Source organism: Dendrobates tinctorius, unplaced genomic scaffold (genome assembly GCF_039654945.1).
Source record: "Dendrobates tinctorius isolate UK_male_01 unplaced genomic scaffold, ASM3965494v1 ptg000049l, whole genome shotgun sequence".
Classification (NCBI taxonomy): Eukaryota; Metazoa; Chordata; class Amphibia; order Anura; family Dendrobatidae; genus Dendrobates; species Dendrobates tinctorius.
The window spans coordinates 25,634,009-25,660,961 of record NW_027361717.1 but is presented as its reverse complement, the minus strand read 5'-3'; the positions used below and the strand labels follow the sequence as shown (position 1 = coordinate 25,660,961).

General features: G+C 45.5%; 1 protein-coding gene across 2 annotated transcripts in view; it reads right to left on the bottom strand.

The window, feature by feature from the left end:
• LOC141091157 (uncharacterized) overlaps positions 1–26,953 on the bottom strand; it is a 72,027-nt gene that overhangs the window by 38,007 nt on the left and 7,067 nt on the right. The window contains exon 1 of one of the 2 annotated variants that reach the window (XM_073576560.1): positions 18,605–18,747. The exons of the other annotated variant lie outside the window; for it this stretch is intronic. The gene's annotated coding sequence lies outside the window, so the exon portion shown is untranslated. Of the gene's footprint in view, positions 1–18,604; positions 18,748–26,953 lie in introns of those variants that run through there. 2 annotated transcript variants of the gene reach the window in all.

Sequence of the window (26,953 nt, the reverse complement as noted above, 5' to 3'; positions counted from 1 at the left end):
CTACATACATACCACATACATGCTACATACATACTACATGCATGCTACATACAATACATTCATACAATACATACATAGACATACAGTACATATAACATAGAGTAACATACTTACCAATACTTGTCACATTGTTCCCCGAAGCCATTGTCTTTTACGGAATAAATATTAACATAACAAACCACAAAAATACTCACCCATGATCCGAAGCAGTCCACGAGTGTGTCCCACGACGATCTTGGGTAGAGAACTGCAGCATCAGCTGATGCTGCCGCTCTCTACGGGCTGCAGGAATCCAATGACGGAAGGTAGGTATCCTTCCGCACTGTATTCCTCCACCACTTAAAAAAAAAAAGTCCCTAGTCTCACTTTATGGTAAAAGCTGTGTGGAATTTCCCACACAGCTTTTACCATAAAGTGAGACTAGGGATTTTTTTTTTTTAAGTGGTGGAGGAATACAGTGCGGAAGGATACCTACCTTCCGTCATTGGATTCCTGCAGCCCGTAGAGAGCGGCAGCATCAGCTGATGCTGCAGTTCTCTACCCAAGATCGTCGTGGGACACACTCGTGGACTGCTTCGGATCATGGGTGAGTATTTTTGTGGTTTGTTATGTTAATATTTATTCCGTAAAAGACAATGGCTTCGGGGAACAATGTGACAAGTATTGGTAAGTATGTTACTCTATGTTATATGTACTGTATGTCTATGTATGTACTGTATGAATGTATTGTATGTAGCATGCATGTAGTATGTATGTAGCATGTATGTAGTATGTATGTAGTATATATGTGGTATGTATGTAGCATGTAGTATGTATGTAGCATGCATGTAGTATGTATGTAGTATGTAGCATGTATGTAGCATGCATGTAGTATATATGTGGTATGTATGTAGCATGTAGTATGTATGTAGTATGTATGTAGCATGTATGTAGCATGCATGTAGTATATATGTGGTATGTATGTAGCATGCATGTAGTATGTATGTAGTATGTATGTAGCATGTAGTATGTATGTAGCATGCATGTAGTATGTATGTAGTATGTATGTAGCATGTAGTATGTATGTAGCATGCATGTAGTATGTATGTAGCATGCATGCAGTATGTATGTAACATGCATGTAGTATATATGTAGTATGTATGTAGCATGTAGTATGTAGTATGTATGTAGTATGTATGTAGTATGTATGTAGCATGTAGCATGTATGTAGTATATATGTAGTATGTATGTAGTATGTATGTAGCATGTAGCATGTATGTAGCATGCATGTAGTATATATGTAGTATATATGTATTATGTATGTAGCATGCATGTAGTATGTATGTATGTAGTATTTTTTTTTTTTTACATTTAACACATTAGCCGGATGATGGGACTACTACTGTCCCATCATTGGCTAATGTGTCAATCACTGTCATGGTAGCAGGCATCGCCAGATGGGACTTGTAGTCCCATCGGACGATGCCTGCACAGACTCCCGGACATCAGCACTGCCCCCCGGCAGGCCGGCACAGCCCCCCGGCAGGCCGGTACAGACCCCCACAGGGTGCACAGACCACCGGCAGGCCGGCACAGCCCCCCGGCAGGCCGGTACAGACCCCCACAGGGTGCACAGACCCCCGGACATCAGCACAGCCCCCCGGCAGGCCGGCAGAGCCCCCCGGCAGGCCGGTACAGACCCCCACAGGGTGCACAGACCCCCGGCAGGCCGGCACAGACCCCCGGCAGGCCGGCAGAGACCCCCGGCAGGCCCGTACAGACCCCCGAGAGGCTGTACAAGGGCAGGAAAGGGTTTTTCCAATTCCGATACCGGAAGTCTCATAGACTTGAATGGGACTTCCGGTATCGGCATCGGCGATACCGATACTTTTTTTAAAGATTGTCCGATCCATTCCGATCCGATATTTTGAAGTATCGGACGGTATCGCTCAACTCTAATAGTAACTAATGACTAAGTTGGCGTTTATAGGTGGGCAACGAGATGGATGCCAATATGCCACTTTGATGTGAACAGAGTTTTGTGAACTTAAAGATTAATCATCAGTAGTAGACTAATCCACCTGTCCCCCCGCTATTCCCCAGCTTCTCCCCTCTGTCAATCCCTTCACTGGCTCCCAATTGCCCAGAGACTCCATTACAAAACCCTAACCATGACATACAAAGCCATCCACAACTTGTCTCCTCCATACATCTGTGACCTCGTCTCCCGGTACTTTCCTGCACGCAACCTCCGATCCTCACAAGATCTCCTTCTCTACTCCCCTCTTATCTCCTCTTCCCACAATCGCATACAAGATTTCTCTCGCGCATCACCCCTACTCTGGAACTCTCTACCACAACATATCAGACTCTCACCTACCATCGAAACCTTCAAAAAGAGCCTGAAGACCCACCTCTTCCGACAAGCCTATAACCTGCAGTAACCACCGATCGACCAAACCGCTGCACGACCAGCTCTACCCTCGCCTACTGTATTATCACCCATCCCTTGAAGATTGTGAGCCCTCGCGGGCAGGGTCCTCTCTCCTCCTGTACCAGTTATGACTTGTATTGTTTAAGATTATTGTACTTGTTTTTATGTATACCCCCCTCACATGTAAAGCGCCATGGAATAAATGGCGCTATAACAATAAATAATAATAATAATAATAATAATAGTACACGTGACTAGAGATGAGTGGATATATTCGAGCGGAATTGAATGGTGCAAATTCCACATCTGCAAAATTGGAGAGCGCTGGCTGCCATTTTTCTGAACTATAAAGGGCCATCAAAATATTTATATAAAAATATCCTTATGCTCACCTTACTGCTCACCTCTCTGACCCCCAGGGCCGGCCCGAGAGATTACGGCGCCCTAGGCGAAACTATTTTGTTGCGCCCCTACTATTCTTGGCAGTAGATGAAAACTTGGGATATAAATTTAGGAGCAAAATAAACCACAACAACAATGATTAATTAACTCTCTCCTAACTCTTTAATCTTCTGAGAAGTTGTATAGGACAAATATATACAAAGTAATCAATAACACAAAACAAAAATGACCATAGGTAATTAAAATTTTTGTTTCCTTGCCTTTTTTTTTAAAAGGATGACACTAAGTCACCAAGATTAATTTGTTTAGCAACTTCAGATTCTATCGAAATTGTTGCCAACCCAACCAACCTCTCTTGCGTCATATTTGCCCTTAAATATGTACACTTTTCTTTCCATCCCTAAAACTTTTTGCCTTTTGAAAAGATTGTTTTATAATTTTTTCTATTTTTTTCTCTGGCGCCCCCTTTGGGTCGGCGCCCTAGGCGGTCGCCTAGTTCGCCTATACGTTCGGGCTGGCCCTGCTGACCCCAATGCTTCTCACCCGTCCGGTCCTCATCACATCTTCAGATTGCCGTTTGTTGTGCTGAAATCTTTGTTTCAATATAATCTGTTTAACCCCTTACCGACCTTGGATGTACTCAGTACGTCATGGTTGGATGGTAATTACCAGCCATACACGTACTGAGTACATCCAGGCGATTTTGCACATACATAGGCTCCCTCTACACTCAGATTGGCGCCCCCCATGAAGTTATAGCGGGGGCCCGATCATTGCCATGGTGACCTGATGTCGTCATGACAACATCCGGGTCACCAAGCTATGGTAAGCCCCTCAGGTCATGCGCAGAGCACGTTTTCAGGGGCTTGTGTAAGTGCAGCACTGACAGTTAAAATTCATTGCAATGCTCGTTCATTGTAATGAATTATAGCAGCAATCAGGCTGGTAAAAGTGAAATTCCCATAGTGAGACAAAGAAAAAAAGTTAAAAAAAAAAAAAAAAAAAAAAAGAAGTGTAAACATTTTTTTAAAAAAATCAGAAAATAATTAAAAGAAAAAGAACAATATATACAGTTAGGTCCATATATATTTGAGGGTATCCACATTAAAATTGGATGAAGGGTTTAGTAGTTTCAGCTCCTTAACATGTGCCACCCTGTTTTTAAAGGGACCAAAAGTAATTGGACAATTGACTCCAAGGCTATTTCATGGACAGGGCAATCCCTTCGTTATGTGATTCTCAATTAAGCAGATAAAAGGCCTGGAGTTGATTTGAGGTGTGGTGCTTGCATTTGAAAGGTTTTGCTGTGAAGGAAACAGCGGTCAAAGGAGCTCTCCATGCAGGTGAAACAAGCCATCCTTAAGCTGCAAAAACAGAAAAAACCCAGAATTTTTTTTATATATATTTTTTCCTCTTTTTTTTCTGGGGCTGCAGGAGGAGATTTTTTTTTTCTTTCTCTAAATGGAGACTATGCAATTGTCTGATCGTGTTGAGCAGCTCGCTGCTGAAGTGCGGGGAATTTCTGCCTATCTCGCTCAATCATCTGCTGTTGAACCAAAAATCCCTACTCCTGATGTGTTTTCTGGAGATTGGTCTAAATTTTTGAATTTTAAGAATAATTGTAAACTATTTTTTGCGTTGAAACCTAACTCATTGGGGAGCTCTATGCAGCAGGTTAAAATTGTAATTTCCCTGCTGAGCGGCGACCCTCAGGATTGGGCCTTTTCTTTGACACCCGGAGATCCTATTTTGGCTAATGTGGACGCATTTTTTCGAGCCTTGGGGTTGTTGTATGATGAACCTAATGCTATTGATCAAGCTGAGAAAACTTTATTGGCATTGAACCAGGGTCAGGATTCTGCAGAGTTATATTGTCAAAAATTCCAAAAGTGGGCGGTCCTTACTAAATGGAATGACGATGCCCTAGCAGATCTCTTTCGGAAGGGTTTGGCAGAAACCGTAAAAGATGTTATGGTAGGATTTCCTGTTCCCTCTGGTCTAGATGACTCAATATCATTGGCCATTCAAATTGATCGGCATTTACGTGAGCGTAAAACTACACGAGAGCCGTTGCCGCCTTTCGAACGAACATCTGAACCTATGCAATGTGATAGGGTTTTGTCTAGGGCGCTACATCAGGAGTTTAGAAGGCATAATAAGCTGTGTTTTTTCTGTGGGGACGCCACTCATACTATTTCTGTCTACCCTAAACGAGAAAAGCGTTTTGCTCACACATTTGCGGTGGGCAATGTACAGCCTAAGTTCCTTTTGGCGATTACCCTGATCTGCTCCTTGTCTACATTTTCTGCTAAGGCTTTTGTAGATTCAGGAGCAGCTTTGAATCTGATGGATTTGGACTTTGCTAAACGTTGTGGTTTTCCCATGATACCCCTGCGGACTCCTATCCCTTTGAGGGGTATTGATGCTACTCCTTTGGCGGAGAATAAACCCCAGTTTTGGACCCAGGTGATAATGCGGGTCGCACCGGACCACCAAGAAAATTTTAATTTTTGGTGTTGCACAATTTGCATGATACTATTGTTCTGGGTTTTCCTCGGTTGCAAACTCATAATCCTGTTTTGGATTGGAAATCCGTGCCTGTGGTGAGTTGGGGTTGTCAATGTGTTCTTAGTGACACTCCTGTTTTCTCCACCTCTCCCCAGCCTCATGATATTCCTGACTATTTGGCTGATCTTTCTGATGTATTTAGTGAGAGTAAAGGGGCCTTTACACATAGCGATATCGCTAAAGCGTCACCGATTTTGTGACACAGCAGCGATATCGCTAGCGATATCGCTATGTGTGATACTTACCTCCAACCGGCTCCCCCGCTGTCTGTCGCTGATCGCGCGAGATTGTGCAGCTCCATTTCTCGTCGGGCACTTCCTGCTGGGCTTCCTGCTGGCGCCGACGAGCGACGCGTGGACGCAGGCGGGAGGATGTCAGGATCGCCGCGTCTGAAAGGTAAGAAACGACCGCTGCTGCGTCGCTACATCGCTGTGAGATCTGCCTGTGTGGCAGCTCACTAGCGACCATTTAGCGATGCACCAGCGATCCTGACCGGGTTGTATCGTTGTCGGGATCGCTGGTGCATCGCTAAATGTAAAGGGGCCTTAAGTCTGCATCTTTGCCTCCTCATAGGAGTTATGACTGTGCAATTGAGTTAATGCCCGGGTGTAAATTTCCCAAAGGTCAGCATTTCAACTTATCGGTACCCAAACATGATGCTATGCGATCTTCTATCAAGGAGTCGTTGGAGAAGGGTCATATTAGACCATCCTCTTCACCTTTAGGTGCTGTTTTTTTTGTGGCCAAAAAAGATTGGTTCATTAAGGCCATGTATTGACTATCGTTCTCTTAACAAAATCACTGTTAAATATCAGTACCCGTTACCCCTGATTTCTGATTTATTTTCCAGAGTTAAAAGTGTCTGTTGGTTTACCAAGCTTGACCTCAGGGGGGCGTATAATCTTATTCGCATGAAGAACGGGGATAAATGGAAGACGGCGTTTAATACTCCGGAGGGACATTTTGAGTACCTGGTGATGCCTTTTGGGCTCACTAGTGCCCCTTCTGTCTTCCAATCTTTTATGAACGATATTTTCCGGGACTTTGTGGATAAGTTTTTGATCATTTATCTGGATGATATTTTGATCTTTTCCAGTGATTGGGATTCTCATGTGGAACATGTCCGGACTGTGTTCCAGATTTTGAGGGAAAATTCTCTGTATGTTAAGGTATCGAAGTGCCTCTTTGGTGTTCAGAGGATTTCATTTTTGGGATTCATTTTGTCCCCGTCTGCTATTGAAATGGACCAGGCCAAGATACAGGCCATTTATGATTGGGTTCAGCCCACTTCTTTGAAGGCTCTCCAGAAGTTTTTGGGCTTTGCTCATTTCTACCGTAAATTTATAAGTCATTTTTCTGGTATTGTTAAACCACTGACTGATTTGACCAAAAAGGGCACTGATGTGGTGAATTGGTCTCCAGAGGCAGTCTCGGCATTTCAGGAGCTTAAGCGGAAATTCACTTATGAGCCAGTTCTACGGCAACCTGATGTCTCACTCCCATTTCAGGTGGAGGTAGATGCTTCTGAGATTGGTGCCGGAGCTGTTTTGTCCCAAAAAGAATCGGTGACTTCTAAGATGAATCCCTGTGCCTTCTTTTCTCGAAAATTCTCCCCATCTGAGCGTAACTATGACATGGCGAATCGGGAATTGTTGGCCATGAAATGGGCATTTGAAAAGTGGAGACATTGGTTGGAGGGAGCTATACATCAAGTTGTGGTCCTCACCGACCACAAGAATTTGATTTATCTTGAATCAGCCAAGCGCTTGAATCCTAGACAGGCTAGGTGGGCCTTATTTTTCACGCGTTTTAATTTTGTGGTCTCTTTTTTCTTCCGGGCACTAAGAATGTTAAGGCGGACGCCCTTTCTAGGAGTTTCTTTGCGGATTCTCTTGATGTGACTGAACCTACTACCATTCTAAATGAGGGTGTAGTTCTTTCCGCCATCTCACCCGATTTGAGATGTGCCCTGGAGGAATTTCAGGAGGACAAACCTGAACACTGCCCTATGGGAAAATTGTATGTCCCTGACCAGTGGAGGAAAAGAGTAATGTCTGAAATTAATTGCTCCGCGTTGGCTGGTCATCCAGGTATTTTTGGTACCAGAGATTTGGTGAGTCGGTCTTTTTGGTGGCCTGCCTTATCTCGTGATGTCAGGAATTTTGTGCAGTCCTGTGGGACTTGTTCTCGGTCCAAGCCCTGTTCTCGTTCTAGTGGGTTGTTGATGCCCCTGCCGTTGCCCAGGAGGCCATGGACCCATATCTCAATGGATTTTATCTCCGATCTTCCTGTCTCTCAGAGAATGACTGTTATCTGGGTGATTTGTGATAGATTTTCTAAGATGGTCCATCTTGTACCACTCCCAAAGTTGCCATCTTCTTCTGAGTTGGTGCCCTTGTTTTTACAACAGGTGGTTCGGTTGCACGGGATTCCTGAGAACATTGTGTCAGAGAGGAGTCCAGTTTGTTTCCAGATTTTGGAGAGGTTTTTGTTCCAAACTGGGAATTCAGTTGTCTTTCTCCTCTGCATTTCATCCTCAGACCAATGGGCAGACTGAGAGAACAAACCAGACTTTGGAGTCCTATTTGAGATGTTTCCTATCTGCTGATCAGGATGACTGGGTCTCATTTTTGCCCTTGGCCGAATTCATGCTAAACAATAGAGCTAGTTCTGCCACTTTGATGTTGCCCTTTTTCTGTAACTTTGGGTTTCATCCTCGATTTTCCTCAGGGCAGGTGGAATCTTCGGCCTGCCCATGTGTGGACTCTGTGGTAGAGAGAATGCAGCAGATTTGGGACCAAGTGGTGGATAAGTTGTCCCACTCTCAGGAGAAAGCCCAACGGTTTTCCAACCGGCATAGGACCATTGGTCCCCGGTTTAAAGAGGGTGATATGGTTTGGTTGTCTTCAAAGAATATTCCTATGAAGGTTGCGTCTCCAAAATTCAAGCAAAGATTCATTGGACCTTATAAGATTTTGGAGACCCTTAATCCTGTTTCTTTCCGATTGGCTCTTCCAGTTACATTTAAGATCCATAACGTGTTTCATAAATCTTTGTTGAAGAGGTTTGTGGAGCCAGTAGTTCCTATGGCTTCGCCTCCAGACCCTGTATTGGTTAAAGGCAATTTGGAGTATGAGGTTGAGAAAATATTGGATTCTCGTTTGGCTAGACGAAGACTCCAGTACTTGGTCAAATGGAAGGGTTATGGCCAGGAGGATAATTCTTGGGTCTCTGCTTCTGACATTCATGCCGAAAGATTGGTTTGTGCTTTTTACCAGGCCCATCCTGATCGGCCTGGTGGCGCGGATGAGGGTTTGGTGACCCCTCCTCAAGGGGGTGGTACTGTTGTGAATTCGCTTTCTGGCCTCCCTCTGGTTATTACTGAAGGTAGTGGAGCTGGTCAGTTTGACAGAGGGGTTGCGAGTTCTCTTTCTGGGCTCCCTGTCATGGTTGCTGGAGGTAATGGAGCTGATTTGATTGACAGAGGCTTGCCACCTGATAATGAGGATGACGATTGGAGATCTGGGGTTTCAGATTGGGATTTAAGACAGCCGACGCCCTCTATCCCTGCTGGTGATTTTCTTCCTGTGCCTCCAGAGGTCTGATGTCTCCAGTTCTGTCCCTGCATGGTCCAGCTAAGTGATTCATTTGCTTTTCTGTTTGCATTTGATCTGGTTTTGTCTATTTCTGCTTTGTGTGGGTCAGCCTGCTCCGGCTGGGGCTGTGCTGAATCACCGCCCATATGTTACTGCTTGTGCCAGTTTGTTTTGTCCCCTGTTAGATTGGTCTCTTTTTGCTCTGCTTTCAGAATATACCAGAGTGCTGATATAGTAGGAGGCGAAGTCGTGCGACTTCAGTGTTTTTTGCATCAGACGTGTTGGACCTTTTGCAGGGATTTTTGCGTGATTGCAGACAGTGTATATCCTTTTTCTGTCCTGTCTAGTCAGTGTGTGCCCAATTATTTGCTCAGTCTATTTTCCTACCTGCGTTTCTGTTTTCATGCTGTCTCACCGACAATATGTGTTTGGGGGCTATCTATTCCTTTGGGGTCTGCTCTGGGGCAGTTTAGATTTCCCTTTCTTGCTTTAGGCTTAGTTAGCTCTCCGGCTGTGCTGAGGCGTCTAGGATCATCGTAGATACATTCCACGGCTACTGCTAGTTGTGTGGATAGGATTAGGGGTCTGCAATCCGCTTAGTTACCAACCTCTCTGGTTTTCTGTGGCTTAGCCTGGGCCTGCTCTCCTCCTCGGTGACCCATTCATAACATGCCTCCCAAAGATCGCAGTAAGGCTCCGCTCAAATTTATCCTCCACTCTACGCTGAGCGCTTACACCGGGGTTTCCGTGTAAATCTCTGAAATACGTGATTCAGATGGAACCCACGGAGGAAGAGTGCTTATAATGAGGCAGATGGAGGCACTGTGAACGCCGGCTGTCCGCCTATGATCTGGCGTTGTATGACATTTTAGGCATGCCTAAAAGCGTGGTCCACCACAGTTTTGTGCATTTCTGAAAAGAAGGAAAACACTAAGCAGAGGCCAGACGGAGTCCAGAGTAAATCTGCTGCCTCATTATAGTGAGTGGATCCCTCTGGGTTTTCTTCTGGATCACGTCACTTGGTGATTTAGAAAACCCAAAGTAAGTGCTCAGCGTAGAGTGCCGGATAAATGTTATCCCAAATGTTATGTAAAATGTTCCCAATAAAAGCTTCAAATCAATCCACAAAAATATCAAGTCCCCACTCAGCTCTGTCACCTGTCAATGGAAATATGGGTGTTGTCCACGTTACTGGTAGCACAAAGGCTCTGAAAAAGCGCTGTGGCTCCTCGGACCCCAAAAGAAATCCAACGAACTCTGTGCTCCCAAATCCAAATGCCCCCTCCCTTCTGAGGACCACAGCGTGCCTAATCCACCACAGTGTGCCTAATCCACATTTAGCGTCCACATGTTTTGCATTTCTGTACCGATGACAGCTCACCTAATTTCCAGGTGAGTGTCTACAAAAGCATGAACTGGGCACCACATTGTACTGGTCACTACAATAGCACTTTGCAATTTACTCAGTAACATCCAGTGCTGGTTGTTTCTGGAAAACACCCATGGAGTCAAAATCAACAATACACCTGTGAATAAATTCCCAAAGGGGTATAATTTCCAAAATGGGGTCACTTGAGTTTCTTCTAGCACTTAGGATCTCTGTATATGGAGTCCATAAACGATTCTAGGAAAATCTGTGCTCCAGAAGGCAAATAGTGCTCCTTCCATCCCAAGTCTCGCTGTATGGCTAGGCAGTACAGTACAGCCACATATGGGATATTTCTACATTAAGCGGAATTTGTGAGACAAATTTTGGTGCCATTTTCAACAATTTCTCCTTATGAAATTGTAATATCTGGGGCTAAAACAATTGTTTTGTGGTAAAAATGTAATTTTTTTTCTTCACAGCAGAATGGTACAAAATTCTGTTACACACCTGTGGTGTCAATATGGTCACTGCACCCCCAGATTAATTAATCAAGAGGTGTATTTTGTAAAATGGGGACACTTATGGGGGGGGGTTTGCTGTGCTGGCACCTCAGGGGCTCTTCCAGTGGGTCATGGCACCCGCAAACCATAACAGTAAAATCTGCACTATAATTTGGCGCTCCTTCCCGTTTGAAAAGTATTTCCCGATTACATGTAGATGTAGGATATTGGCTCACTCAGGTGAAAATTTTACAACAAACTAAGGTCCAATTTTCCTATTAGCCATCAGAAAAATTAAAAACTTGGGGCATAAACAACATTTTAGTGGTAAAAATGTAATTATTCTTTACCGCCCAATAGTATAAAAATCTGTGAGGCACATGTGGTGTCAATATGATGACTATATCTCTAGATGAATTCATTGGGGAGTGTAGTTTGTAAAATCAGGTCATATATGGGGGTTTCTGATTTTCTGGCACCTCCTGGGCTCTGCCAATGTGACATGGCACTATCAAACTATTCCGGCAAAACCTGAACTCCAATATGGCGCTTCTTCCCTTCTGAGCTTTGCATAGCAAATAGCGCTCCTGTGCCTCAAAAGTAGTTTTCGACCACATATGGGGTATCGTTGTACTAAGGAGAAATTGCACAACAAATTTTAGGGTCCATTTTCTCCTGCTTTCCTTGTGAAAATGAAAAAATTGGGGCTAAAACAAAAGTTTTGTGGGAACATTTTTTTCCTTTTTCATAGATCAACATTGTACAATTCTGTGAAGCACCTGGGGGTCTATTTTCTAAAATGGGGTCACTTGTGTGGTTTTTCCAAACATGTCATGACACTCACACACTATTCCATCAAAGTCTGCATTGCAAAACACTCCTTCCTTTCTGAGCCCTGCATGTGCCCAAACAGTAGTTTTCCCCCATATATGGGGTATCGGCGTACTCAGAAGTTGCACAACAAATTGTATGGTGCAATTGCCCCTGTTACCCTTATGAAAATGCAAAATGTGGAGCTAAAAAACATTTTTGTTGGAAAAATTCGATTTTTTTCATGGCTCAACGTGATAATTTTCTGTGACGCACCTGTGGGTTCAAGGTGCTCAACACACATCTAGATAAGTTCCTTGAGGGGGTCTAGTTTCCAAAATGGTGTTGTGTCACCTGGGGGGGGGTTTCACTGTTTAGGCACATCAGGGGCGTCTGCTAATTATTCCATCATATTTTTCTTTCAAAAAGTCAAATGGTGCTCCTTCCCTTTCAAGCCCTGCTGTGCGCCTAAAAAGTAGTTTTAACCCACATAAGGGGTTTCGGCATACTCAGGAGAAATTGCATAACAAATTGTATGGTGCAATTTCTCCTGTTACCCTTGTCAAAATGCAAAATTTGGGCTAAAATAAACATTTGTGTGGAAAATGTGATTTTTTTTTTTTATTTTCACAGGTCATCGTTACCCGTATAAACTTGTGTGAAGCACCTGGTGGTTCAAGGTTCAACACACATCTAGATAATTTCCCTGAGGGGTCTAGTTTCCAAAATGGTGTAAGTTGTGGGCAGTTTCCACTGTTTAGGCATTGCCTCAAATGGTTGTGCAACAAAATATTAAGTTGAGGGTACCATCATTTCTGTCCAGGCCTATTCCATGAGGTTTTTTGTTTTTTTTTAATTCTGTGGAATCATGGTTGAAAAGCAATGTCTGACTTTCATTTGTTCATTTTCATAGATGTTTGATTTATTATTACTTTTGTCAGATTCAAGTTATTTCGGTGACCATAGTGGGTTTTCTGTCATTAAGCGAGGGGCACCAACAATTTTGGCCACGTGTGTAAATTATATTAAAGCAAATGACAGAAGTGCTTATGGGTTAAAGATAGATATTTATAATGAACATTTCAGATATTGGACCACCCCTTCAAGTTCTGGTGATGTGTATGAACTGTGGTGCAGGGTGTGGGATTGTAAAGCTCAATCTTTGACTTGGGTAAAGGTAAGTCTGTCTACTGCTCTGCTAAGAACATGCATGAATCATTATTTTATACCCACTGCAAAGCTGGGTGCACAGGACGTGCTTTGAAAGACAAGATTTTGTCCCGCAGCAGCGCGAGCTCAACCCTCTAAAGGCAACCCTCTAATAGACCAACGCAATTTGACTGTTAAAGGGGATGAACTAAATGGTACCTTTCAAATGAGGGACTCCTTCAAACAGTTCTTTGATAATCAAATGCCTGGTTAGAAGCTTTTAAAGAAAAGAATAGGCTTACTTTAGCTAAATGAATGCAAAAATGTAATACCTCCGTAATTAAAGGGGAAGAGCATCAAAATATGGAAGGGGGGTTGGAGCTGAATGGTGATGCTTATACCAATAGTATTGACAGTACTGAGCTCACTCAAACACCACAAGATTATGCTTGGGACACAAACGATCGATCCGGTCATTTGGGCAATTCATCAGATGATCTAGAAAGTCTTCATTCTGGGGAGTCGTTTGGGGAGGTGCATTCATTTATAGAATATGGGAATGACTTCTTTGCTGACAAAACCCCTGATGAGACTTTATCCTCTCACCCTTCTTCTGAGGGGGACACCAGGCGTGAGGCTGTCACTTCACTAATAGATGCTATACTGGCCTCAGATAGCTATCCTACAGAGGGCTTTTTAGCCAGGTTGTGTGAAGCTCTTCTGGAATCATTGGACGTTCCTACTAAGACTCTTATTACTCCGGGAAACCCCTCCAGACAACAAAATGAATATAAAGCATCTGAAATTTTTGCTAAAAACCTTTTAAAAGACACTCTGCTACATTTAACGGATGACTCATATTCAAATTCTATTAAAGATTCTGACAACGTTACAAATAACCTAAAGATATCTGACCCCATTAAGAATCATGAGACTCTGCATTCAAATCATTCCCAGAATCTTTCTACATTCTCTGATTCCTTGGATAAAATACAACATGACATCATCACTTTTAAAGATTCTCTGACTAATTTTGAGGACTATAAAAGGAAACATAATCTAAAGATCAGAGGAATCCCCGAATCAGTACAACCCTCACAATTAAAGAAATATATCTCCTCGTTGGTTTCTCCTTTGGTCTCAAATCTTAAGGAAACCAATTTGATTTTAAAGGTTTTCGGGATATGCAGACCACCCTCTTTACCGTCGAATGTGAGTAGAGATGTTATAGTCTCGTTTTACCCGAACTGGGTGAGGAATGCACTTTTGAGATTGTCAAGAGATCCTCTACTCCTACAGTCCCCTTATAATCAGCTGACGTTCTTCAAGGACCTATTGAAAGACACTCTACAAAAGCGCAAATCGTTTCACCTTACTAACCATAAACTCCTGCATAATGAAATTTCCTATAACTGGACTCAATCCTCCACTCTGCAAGTGAACTATGCATTTGAAGGGAATATGTCACCCCATTTTTGGCCTATAAGATGTGGTCACCGCCATCAGGGGCTTATCTACAGCATTCTGTAATGCTGTAGATAAGCCCCCAATGTAACCTGAAAGAGAAGAAAAATGAGTTAGATTATATATACTCACCCAGGGACGTACCCGGGTCAGGTCCGGACCGATGGGTGTTGCGGTCTGGTCTGGTGCCTCCCATCTTCTAGAGATAACGTCCTCTTCTTTGCTTCCCATCGCGGCTCTGGTGCAGGCGCACTGCTCTGCCCTGTTGAGGGCAGAGCAGAGTACTGCAGTGCGCAGGCGCCGGACCTCTCTGACCTTTCCCGGCGCCTGCGCACTGCAGTACTTTACTCTGCCCTCAACAGGACAGAGAAAGTACGCCTGCACAGGAGCCGAGGGAGAAGTAAGAAGGAGGACGTCATCTCTAGAAGATGGGAGGCGCCGTACCGAACCGCGACGCCCACCGCACCCACCTCAGGTGAGTATAATCTAACTTGTTTTTCTTCTCTTTCAGGTTACATGCTGTAGTTAAGCCCCTGATGGCGGTGGCCACAGCTTATAGGCCTAAAATGGGGTGACAGATTCCCTTTAAAATAATCTCTGTTGCCTCTCCTGAGGAAGGACTAGACTTCTTAAAATCTGCTGGAATAATCTCTTAAGGAGACCTCTTCTGAACACTCCTTACCGTCTATTTCAGATCTTCGTCTTAAATTTTACTACAGCTTCATTCTTGTTCTTTTTGCTTTTTTACTCTGGAACTATTTTGTCTAAAGAAGTATTCTCCACTTTAAGGCCTTTATTGAACCGGACATTGCCTCCATAAGGTCTTGGGGTCACGCAGATGTGTACCCGGACGCGACAGGTCTACATATATTGGTCAAGCGAATAGTTACTTTGTTTAATTTTGTGATAAAATTTGTGTACTAAGTTTTTTATTTTTAGGTGCCAAAACTAAGCAACTTATATTGAAGTACCGTATATTATGCGTATTGTTCTACAATTGCATAGTCTGTATCGAGCCTCACGTTCGTCATTGTCTTACACAATACTAAATATGTCGCCTATGTTACACAATGTATACATTAGCTTTGCAATAAGTGGAAATATATCTTACGCACTGCAAATCAATGTATATACCGGGTGAGTCATAAAGGACGGACGTTTTTAAACTAATCATAAAATCGTTAAATATTTATTAAATATAAATGTATTCACAGATTTGGTTACGTATACTAATAGCATTTGACAAATTCAAGTGTGGAAAACAACATCTGCCATGTGGTGGCCATTATCAGTGATGCATTTCCAAAGGCGTTCTTGGAAGTTGGCATCAACACGTTCCAACACAACTCTGTCGATTTGGGCAACTTCCACTCGAATAGCTTCCTTCAGTTCTTGTAATGATCGAGGCTTAAGCTTGTATACACGTGATTTGAGGTGACCCCATAAGTAATAATCGCACATGGACAGGTCTGGGGACCTAGGAAGCCAATTAATATCGCCAAACCTGGAAATGATGCGACCAGGGAAGAGAGGGCGAAGAACGTTCATTGTTGCTCCGGCTGTGTGGGCCGTTGCCCCATCTTGTTGAAACCACACACTAGAGATGGGGATATGTTGCCGTCGTAACTCAGGAACAAAGAAGTTATTTATCATGGCGATATAACGTTGTGAGTTCACGGTAACAGTATTGCCATTATCGCCTTCGAAAAAGTACGGACCGATCACGCCATATTCGCCCATAGCTCACCACACCGTTACCTTAGGGCTGTGCAGCGGTCGTTCATGTAATTCTTTCGGATTTTCATAGGCCCAATAACGGCAGTTCTGCTGATTAACCATGCCATTGACATGGAAATGAGCTTCATCACTCATGAATAAAATAAGGTTGTCGTTTTGCTCAATAATTGCTTCCATCTCATGTGCGAACTTCAGTCGCGCTGCGTAATCCCCGCGCTCCAACTGTTGCACAATGGCCAATTTATAGGGGTGGAAATGCAGGTCTAAATGCAAAATACGCCTTACTGTACGATTACTGAGGGCAAGTTCTAAAGAATGTTTCCGAGCAGATCGACTCGGACTATGCAGCATGGCTTGCCTGACGCGTTCCACATTTTCAGGGGTACGTGCCGTTCGTGGAGCCCCCGGTGGTCGTTTGTTCATTAGTGTACCTCGTGTACGGAGTGCTTCAACCCAACGTAGGATAGTGTTACGAGCGGGAACAGCTGTGATACACTCATTATTCTTGACAAAACTGTCGTACGCAAAAACGCGATGTTCTATCGTCCACGGCACCATAGCTTAAACTGAAACTAAAATAAAAACAATGCTTTCACCTCACAAACATAACCCCGCCTCCCGCACATCTCTACCTCCACCTGGTGGTGAGTTATAGCCACTTCAAATACATCCGTCCTTTATATTTAACGATTTTATGATTAGTTTAAAAACGTCCGTCCTTTATGACTCACCCGGTATTTCTACTTATTGCAAAGCTAATGTATACATTGTGTAACATAGGCGACATATTTAGTATTCCTTTTACAGGTGTTACATGCAATACGTGGAAATATATACATTGATTTGCAGTGCGCGAGACAATGATGAACGTGAGGCTCAATACAGACTATGCAGGTGTAGAACAATACGCATAATATACTTCAATATAAGTTGCTTAGTTTTGGCACCTAAAAATAAAAAAGTTAGTACTCAAATTTTATCACAAAATTAAACAAAGTAACTATTTGCTTGACCAATATAAGTAGACCAGTCGCAACTTCTTCAGATTATGTACTAATCTACTGTACATGTCATACTATACGTAATTCATTACAGTGTATATGTGTATGCCTGTCTTTCCCCTATCTTTATAGGGGTACTCATTTCTTTCCCTATTCCTTCTTTCCCTTTCATTCCCCTCCCTTCCCTATTACCTTACTTTCCCACCTTTTATACCCTATGTTTTATCCATCCCCTTTAAAAATTTTAAAATACCAATAAAGATCATTGGAAAAGAAAGACAAGATTTTCTGTGGGTCCGTATTATGGAACTGGAGGCCCTTTGCGTGTCATTATAATGTGCGTACCTCCATGACAAGCAATACTCTAAGTGAAGAATACCTGAATATTATGGCAGGGGATGGAACTTTTGTTTCTTACATATTACATATGAATCTATTAGAATAATGGAGGCCATTATGAATCTATTATGAATCCATTAGAATAAAACTCATATTACAGATCTGTTCAGTCATACAAACTCAATGCAGATTTTTTTCTGTAGACAGATTCCAAGACAGAACTGTAGTAGTCCAAGACAACAGTGCCAGCAATGTCATCGATGTATAACCTGAAAGTGTGCAAATAATGACAACTTGTTTTATAAGGCAAATTTTAGGTAATCCGGACCTTCAGTAATTGATAGGTGACAAAGTCATGAACGCTCATAGGGGCAGGTGCACACAGCCGTCATTATTCTCATTAGAGAGAATCGGGCCAATAATGCAGATTACACTCTGATCAAACTCTGGTCAGAGCCTCAGCATAGTGTGATCCAATTCTCTTGGATGAGGAGAAGATGGAGAAAAGAATGTCTCCATCTTCTTCATTATTTGAGTCTTCGGAAATTGGACTGCACTCAGATGTCATCCAAGTGAAGTTTGATGTTTTCCATGTACTTATTGACTTGCATGGCCGAGTGCAATTCAATTATCTGGTCAAACTTGGGCACATAGTGATTTTTTCCATGGACAGGTATTGCACAAGGAAAAAAATCAGACATGTGCATTGTCCCATAGAATAACATTTGTCTGAATGCGATCCGATGTTTTGTCGGATTGCACTCAGACCAAAAACACGCTTGTCTGCACCTGCCCTTAAGGGCTCACTCACATTTGCGTATAAAATCATCTAATGTAGCTCCAGAAAAGTTGGACTAGTGGAATCCGTATGGTTGAACTTATGTCACGTGAGTGTGTAAGGGGTGTACCAAGACCAATTTGTGCCCCACTCCCTTGCCTCTGTTATAATGTAATGTATGTCTTGTAATGCTGCCGTTGTGTAGTGCAATGTATATAAATATATATATGTGAGTTGTAGGGTAGGGAAAGTGCAGTGATTGACTTTGCCCACTAGTGGGCGCAGTGTAGAATAACAATAACTGTAGGATAGGAATTAGTTAAAAAAAGAAACAAGACACCGACACCGTTGCTCCACCAATATAACGCCCACAATCATAAACACACCAAGAGGCATAAACGCCCTAAGAATGGGTGCTCTATCCTTAGAGAATACAATATCGAAATCCAAACACAGAACAAATAAGGATGGCACTCACCGTTCATAAAATCCACCTTTATTTCATAGCTAAAGTCTTCAGCAGGGGAGCAATGTGTGTGGTTAGAGGATGACAGCCGTTTCGCGCTGCCGCACTTCCACGGGTCCAACTGACGTGGAGGGGGGAAGGCGCACCTATACCTGTGTCCGGCCAGGTATCCACCCCCCTCCTCACGTCAGAATGTTTGATAGCAAACAAAGCAACCAACCCACTTGAATAGAGTACATGATTAAAAAACATAATTGTTACAAAAAACAATCAACAGCATGTAAAACAAATATACAAAAATATACTTATTTTTTACAAAAACACTGACATGTCAACCTTGTCATTCAGACCTGTTGCATGTGCCTGCATCTAGCTTCCCTTCTCAAAAGCAGTCTGTGCAAATCACCTCCCTTCCTTGGCAAATTTACCTTTTCCACACCAGCAAAAGGAAGAACTTCTGGATTCCCCCATTGTGTTCCCCAACATGACTTATCAGGCGGGGAACTCCTTTACCTGACAAAATGGAATTAAAATGTTCCCTAAAAACCTCTCCTATAGGGGCCGAATAGTTTTTCTGATTTATAAAAACCACAAGGGCAAAATATGACATATACCACATATGCGGTTTTACAAGAAATAAAGTCCCGTATCTGCTGACAAATAGAACCAATTCTGATAGATTTACCCGTTAATTTAAAGGGGCAATAAGTACAATGGCCACACTTAAAATTACCCTTACGGGCCTTTTACACATAGCGATATCGCTAGCGATAGCGCTAAAGCATCACCGATTTTGTGACGCAACAGCAATATCGCTAGCGATCTCGCTACATGTGACACGTACCTGCGACCGCCCCTCCCGCTGGATATCGCTGACCGCACTCGAATGTCCTGGGCCATTTTTTCCTCGTTGGCATCCCGCTGGTGCCGACTAGCGATGCATGGACGCAGGCGAAAATCGTCATCATCGCTGCGGTGTGACAGGTAAGAGCGAATGTATGTATCCTGGGTTCCGTCCCATACCACGAAGACGTCATCCACATAACACACAAATAATTTAATATGTTTCAAAAAAAGATTATTCCACAAATAAATATATTTTTCCTCAAAGACTGCAAGAAAAAGATTGGCCAGAGCGCATGATACCGGTGTCCCCATCGCAGTACCTTCAACGTCCAAGTACCACGTATCTCCAAATTTAAATGCATTATGTTTCAAAATGAACACTAGACCTTTACAAATAAAGTCAGGCTGTATTCTTGTGTAAAGACTCTCGACATCTATAGAGGCAAGAGAAAAATTATCCTGCCAAACGAAATCCCTGACAACCCTTAAAAATCTTTAGCATCCTTAAGATAGGAAGGGATGTCACGCAAGAGTGGTCGAAGCAGCCAGTCTGTTAGGCGTCGGGTTCCTGCAGCGGCACAGCAGGGATCCAGAGCCTCACATTCTGCTGTCTCCCATTTTCCATCGACCGCAGAGGAGCTTGCTCAGATTTCCCTCCCACTGATATTACGTGTGTGGTTAGGAAACTAGTGATAGAGACAGCGCCAGTCAGTGGCCAGCTACAGGCCACAATACGCATCCTCCACAGTGCTAGCGTCCGACAGTGCGCCTGCTACCGGGCATTGTCGTATAGCGGCTGTGTCTGTCGCCGCGCTGCAGTCAGCAGTACTCCTTGGCATCCACGGTTGCGACGCCGCATGCACGGTAGGTCTAGAGGGACGAGGACCCTGTGACTTGTCCCCAAGTCCTGTGACCATATTCCGTGCATGCATTTCACTGAGTCCTGTGACGTCAACAGGCTCGGTCTTTGTATTTAACGCCTCGGCGTCTCTGTGAAGGAACAGAGACTGCCCAGCGCACTCCGGGTGACGTTCAACCCGCGTGCATTATACCGCCATATAGTGCATCTGCCATTACATAGCAGCAGTGTAACATCTTCTGCTTGGTGGACCCCGGGCGGCGAACACACTTATTATTATTTATTATTTAGTGCGCTCCGCCGTCCCTAACATTATACTAGCGCCAGGGTCTGGCTAGTAATGGCGGACCAGCAGCACCTACGGCAGTACATTCAGCAGCTGGAGGGCAGGTGGGCGGCCCTCGAGAGTTCCACCTCAGCTGCGAATGCTACAGCAGCTGCTGCCTGGGCAGCCGCAGAAGCTATCTCACGTGGGCCCACATCCACGCCTGCGCCGACAATATCCCGCCTCCAGTTGCCCGATAAGTTTTCTGGTGACAGCGCCACCTGTAGGGGTTTCGTAGCCCTACAGAGTGGGCTAAGGTGGGGTTTATTGTCTCCCTTCTGTCGGGCAGGGCGCTAGATTGGGCCACGCCACTGTGGGAGCGTGATGACCCCGTGGTTCTGAGCGCTGCTCAGGTTCTAAAATCACTAAAACAGGTCTTTTTGGGGCCCCGGGTCACTCACAACACCTCTCTCCAGTTACTTGCATTAACACAGGGATCCATGTCGGTCAGCCAGTACGCCGTCCGTTTCCAGACTCTTGTTTCCGAGCTGGAGTGGCCTGATAAAACCCTTGTCCCTGTGTTCTGGAGAGGTTTGGTGGAGCATGTTAAGGATGCTCTATCCACCAGGGAGGTTCCCATAAGTCTGGAGGAGCTGATTGCTATTTCCACCCGCATTGATCTCCGTTTTTCAGAGCGCGGGCTGGAGCGTGCTCAATCCAGACGGAAGGTTAGCTTGGCTCCCAACCTCTCTGAACCTCTTGAACCACCCGAGCTGGAAATTTTACCTCCAGAGCCCATGGAGGTGTCCCGCACCCATCCCAAGCCGCGTCCAACACAAAGCTCCACACGCTGTTACCAGTGTCGACAGTCTGGTCACCTGGCTAACAGGTGTCCGCAGCGGTCGAAAAAACGATCACGTCCAGTGGTAATTGGTGGGGGTTGTGAGAATCATGTGGGAATAGTGGATGAGGGCAGGTATATCTCGCCCAGATTCCTTTCCTATGTGGCTTAGTCTGGTCAGTATCGCACCTGCTTGCTAATGAATAATGGGAGGTGGATATAAAAGGAGGCAAGGTGGTTGTGTGAGTGTCTCAGCCTGGGAACACAGAGAGCCTGTCTGTGTGAGAGACACACGTGAGTGGAAGCAGTGCCCACTGCAACTGTGGTTTGGCTGGACGGGAGAAGCCCGCCAGTTGGTAGTTAGGTTGTACTTTGTTTAGTTAGTGCCGGACAGGCCAGGATTTGTTTTATGTTTTATTTCTTTATGCATTGCTTTCACCATTAATAAACCTGACCCAGAGTCAGTTATACCCGAATCCCAGCTCTGCGCCTGAGTTTTATGCTGAACGCACGTGACCTTTAACCCCAGCAAAGGCGATCCCGGAGTGTTTTATCACATTGTGGTGGAGAATGCGGGCATCACGTTGCAAGCATGAGCATGGAGGACGTGGTGAAAGCGCTGGTACAGTCCACCGCCGTCCAGCAAGAAGCTAATCGGGTGATGATGGCCCAGCTGAAGGAGTTGGTGGACATGACAGTTGCCGATCGTTCGCTTCTCCAGCAGGTGGCGCAGCGCTTAGCAAGCTTACCTGAGCTTAACCTGGAAGCCAAGTCGAGAGTGATTCACGTGAGTCGGTACTGGCAGAAAATGACGACCGAAGATGACGTCGAGGCATACCTGACCACGTTTGAACGGACGGCCGTGCGAGAAAAATGGCCGAAGGCACGATGGGCCGGCCTGATTGCCCCGTTTCTTTCCGGTGAGGCCCAAAAGGCTTATTATGACTTAGAGCCTGAAGCCACGCAGGACTTGGACAAATTGAAAGCCGAGATCTTGGCCCGGCTGGGAGTGACGACCGCTGTCCGTGCACAGAGAGTGCATCAATGGACTTATCAGCCGGATAAACCACCGCGGTCCCAGATGTTCGACCTGATCCACGTGACGAAGAAGTGGCTACAACCCGAGGTGTTGACAGCGCCAGAGATAATCCAGAGAGTCGTCATGGACACTTAAGTACCTGAGAGCTCTACCGCCAGCCCTGAGGAAGTGGGTAAGCCATGGAAATCCTACGACGGCAGATCAACTGGTGGATCTGGTTGAACGTTACTCCGTGGCGGAAGGACTCCGAGACGACGCTACCCCACCTCGTTCTTCATCATCTCCACGTGGAACCGGTAAGACTGTTCCAGGGAGTAGGGGAGATGGAAAAATCACTAAGACAGTGGGGGAGGAAAACGGGACTGCCCGCACTGCGAGGCCGAGAGTAACGAACTATGGTCTAAGCAAGGGGCCCGTTAGGTGTTTCCGCTGCCAAGAGATGGGACATATTGCTGCGAACTGTCCGGTCACTACTGAACCCATGCAGTGCGACGTCACAGACTCTAAAAACCGCATGTCTATGGTTGCACGGGTAGTGAGTGTGAATGCCGGTCAAAAGGATGTGGAAAAACACTTGTGTGATTTAACTGTTGATGGCAAAAATGTGGTGGCATTGTTAGACTCGGGAAGTGTGGTGACTCTGGTGAAGGCCAGTCTGGTGTCAGCCCCGACTGGACCATCAGACAAATTTTCTGTAACGTGTGTGCATGGAGACACCTGTTCGTACCTCACCACGGTCATATGCATTACTACTTCCTATGGGTCTGTGCAACATAAAGTGGGACTCGTCCCGGCGTTATTGCATGATGTTATCCTGGGCCGGGATTTTCCCCACTTCTGGCAATTGTGGGAGAATCAGTTGATGCCCTCGGGTAATAGTGTACATGATTATTCTCCCAGGGAGCGTGTGGGTCCCGAACCCCTGGAAGAGGTCTCCCCGGAAGACTCGGGGGAAGAGTCTGCGGGAAATGACCTGCAGTTCCCGTTTTCAGTCATGGTGGGTGATAATGAGGAGACCGGGGAAGAGGAGGAGGCTGACAGCCGTCCACCTCCCCGTTTGCCGGATTTAGAAGTTCAGAAAGAAGACTTCCAAAGCGAGCAAATAAAGGATCCTACCCTTTCTCAGGCTAGGACAAATGTGAAAGTGATAAATGGGGTACCCGTAGAACCTGGCTCTAGGCTGGCATATCCTTACATGGTTCTGGAGAATGATTTACTCTATCAGATAGAGAAAAAGGGGGAAGATACGTTGCAACTATTAGTCGTGCCAAAACCCTACCGGCGGCAGGTGCTGGACCTGGCCCACGGACATGTGATGGGAGGTCACCTGGGAGTCCAGAAAACCACCGAAAGGATATTACACTGTTTTGTTTGGCCAGGCATGCATCATGATATTCGTGTATATTGCGAGTCTTGTCCTGACTGCCAAGCCTCTGCACCTAAGCCCCGGTTCTGTAGCCCTTTGGTACCCCTACCTATTATTGAAGTCCCGTTGGAGAGGATTGGGATGGATTTAGTTGGGCCCCTTCCACGGTCTGCACGTGGACACCAACATATCCTGGTCATCTTGGATTATGCCACTCGTTACCCGGAGGCCATCCCTTTGGGTAACACGGCCACCAAGACGATTGCCAAGGAGCTGGTGCATGTGTTTAGTCGGGTCGGTATACCAAAACAGATACTCACCGACCAGGGGACCCCCTTTATGTCCAGGATAATGAAGGAGCTCTGCCGATTGTTACAAATCGAACCGTTACGCACATCCGTGTATCACCCTCAAACAGACGGGTTGGTTGAACGGTTCAATAAAACTCTGAAGCAGATGCTGAGAAAGGTGATAGACAAGGATGGGAAGAACTGGGACTATTTACTTCCGTATTTGCTTTTTGCCATCAGGGAAGTACCCCAGTCTTCCACGGGATTCTCGCCTTTCGAGTTATTGTACGCCCGACGTCCTCGCGGACTGTTAGACGTTGCAAAAGAAACCTGGGAGGGTCAGGTCACTCCATTTAAAACAGTGATAGATCACGTCACACAAATGCAGGACCGTATTGCGGCTGTTATGCCTATCGTCAAAGAACACATGATACAGGCTCAAGGAGCCCAAAAAAGAATCTATGATAGGGGCGCCAAGATCCGTACGTTTGCACCCGGAGATAGGGTGTTGATCCTGGTCCCCACGGTGGACAGTAAGTTCCTGGCAAAGTGGCAGGGCCCCTTTGAGATCAAGGAAAGAGTTGGTGAAGTAAGCTACAAAGTATACCAGGCAGGTAAACGGAAACCTGAACAGATTTATCATGTAAATCTGATAAGGCCCTGGAAGGATCGGTCTGCCTTGTCAGCGGAGCTGGCTCGTCCTGTCTGCTCGCATACCGTACCGGAGGTACGGGTTGCAGAGACTCTCTCGGAGCGGCAAAAGACTGAGGTCAGGCAGTTTCTACTTCACAACCAAAAGTTTTTCTCAGAAAAACCCGGGCAGACTATGCTAATGAAACATGACATCGTAACGGAACCTGGTGTCACAGTTCACGTAAAGCCCTACCGAATCCCGGAAGCGCGCCGTGAAGCCGTTTCCCGAGAAGTGAAGGCAATGTTAGAGTTAGGAGTCATTGAGGAATCGCACAGTGCGTGGTCCAGCCCGATTGTGCTAATTCCTAAACCGGACGGCACCATCCGGTTCTGCAATGACTTCAGGAAACTGAATGCGGTCTCAAAATTTGATGCCTATCCTATGCCCCGGGTCGACGAGTTAATAGATCGGTTAGGAAAAGCCCGGTATATTACGACCCTAGATTTAACAAAGGGGTATTGGCAGATCCCTCTGGCTGAGGCTGCCAGAGAAAAGACGGCATTTGCTACGCCGGAAGGTTTATTTCAGTATGTGTATATGCCGTTTGGACTGCACGGGGCACCGGCGACCTTCCAGAGACTGATGGATCGAGTCTTGAGGCCACCTAGGCAGTACGCTTCGGCCTATTTGGATGACATTGTCATTTACAGCTTGGACTGGGAGACACATCTCCAGAAAGTACAAGCTGTGATTGATGACCTGTGGGAGGCAGGTCTAACCGCGAACCCCAAGAAATGTCACATCGGGCTAGAAGAAGCCCGGTATTTGGGGTATGTAATTGGGAGGGGTGTTGTTAAACCCCAGGTTGATAAGATTCAGGCGGTTCAGGACTGGCCACAACCTGTCAACAAGAAGCAGGTGCAAGCCTTCCTGGGGATCGCCGGCTATTATCGCCGGTTCATACCCAATTTTGCAGCCATCGCTACCCCCCTGACGGATCTTACAAAAGGGAAAGACTCCGTCATGATTAAATGGAGTTTAGCGGCTGAAGAAGCCTTCCATAGCCTAAAACGGGCACTTTGCTCTCAGCCCGTACTGGTGACTCCGGACTTCCGCAGCGAGTTTGTGGTACAAACGGATGCCTCTGATACCGGTATCGGGGCCGTACTCTCACAAGTGAGGGACGGGGTGGAACACCCAGTCCTCTATCTCAGCAGGAAGCTGAATAAACACGAGCAAAGGTATGCAGTCGTAGAAAAAGAGTGCCTCGCCATTAAGTGGGCTCTAGAGGCCCTCAAATATTACCTGGTGGGCCGAAAGTTCAGGCTGATCACTGACCATGCCCCTCTCAAGTGGATGCACTTGAACAAGGAACGGAATAGCCGGGTGACCCGGTGGTTCCTTGCCCTGCAGGCCTACACTTTTACGGTGGAGCACCGCCCAGGGGTACAGATGGGAAATGCAGATGCCCTGTCCCGAGTGCACTGTTTGGCGGGTGTCATTGCTCGACCAGAGTGGTCTCAGCAGAGGGGGGGGATATGTGAGAATCATGTGGGAATAGTGGATGAGGGCAGGTATATCTCGCCCAGATTCCTTTCCTATGTGGCCTAGTCTGGTCAGTATCGCACCTGCTTGCTAATGAATAATGGTAGGTGGATATAAAAGGATGCAAGGTGGTTGTGTGAGTGTCTCAGCCTGGGAACACAGAGAGCCTGTCTGTGTGAGAGACACACGTGAGTGGAAGCAGTGCCCACTGCAACTGTGGTTTGGCTGGACGGGAGAAGCCCGCCAGTTGGTAGTTTGGTTGTACTTTGTTTAGTTAGTGCCGGACAGGCCAGGATTTGTTTTATGTTTTTTTTCTTTATGCATTGCTTTCACCATTAATAAACCTGACCCAGAGTCAGTTATACCCGAATCCCAGTTCTGCGCCTGAGTTTTATGCTGAACGCACGTGACCTTTGACCCCAGCAAAGGCGATCCCGGAGTGTTTTATCACAGGGTCTATTTGCTATGGAGACCTTCTCCCCCAAACCGGCATTCCGAGGGATAGTAGATAGCGGTGCTTCCTCCTCAGAGGTAGAGGTCACGGTGGACTCCGGGCAAAAGGGAACTTTATGTCCTCGGCCTTTGCCCAACAGCCCGCAATCCCGCTGGTGCCACTTCCTCACCCCATGCCCATCAGGGTGGTCAATGGTTCGACCTTATCTTCCTGGATTACCCA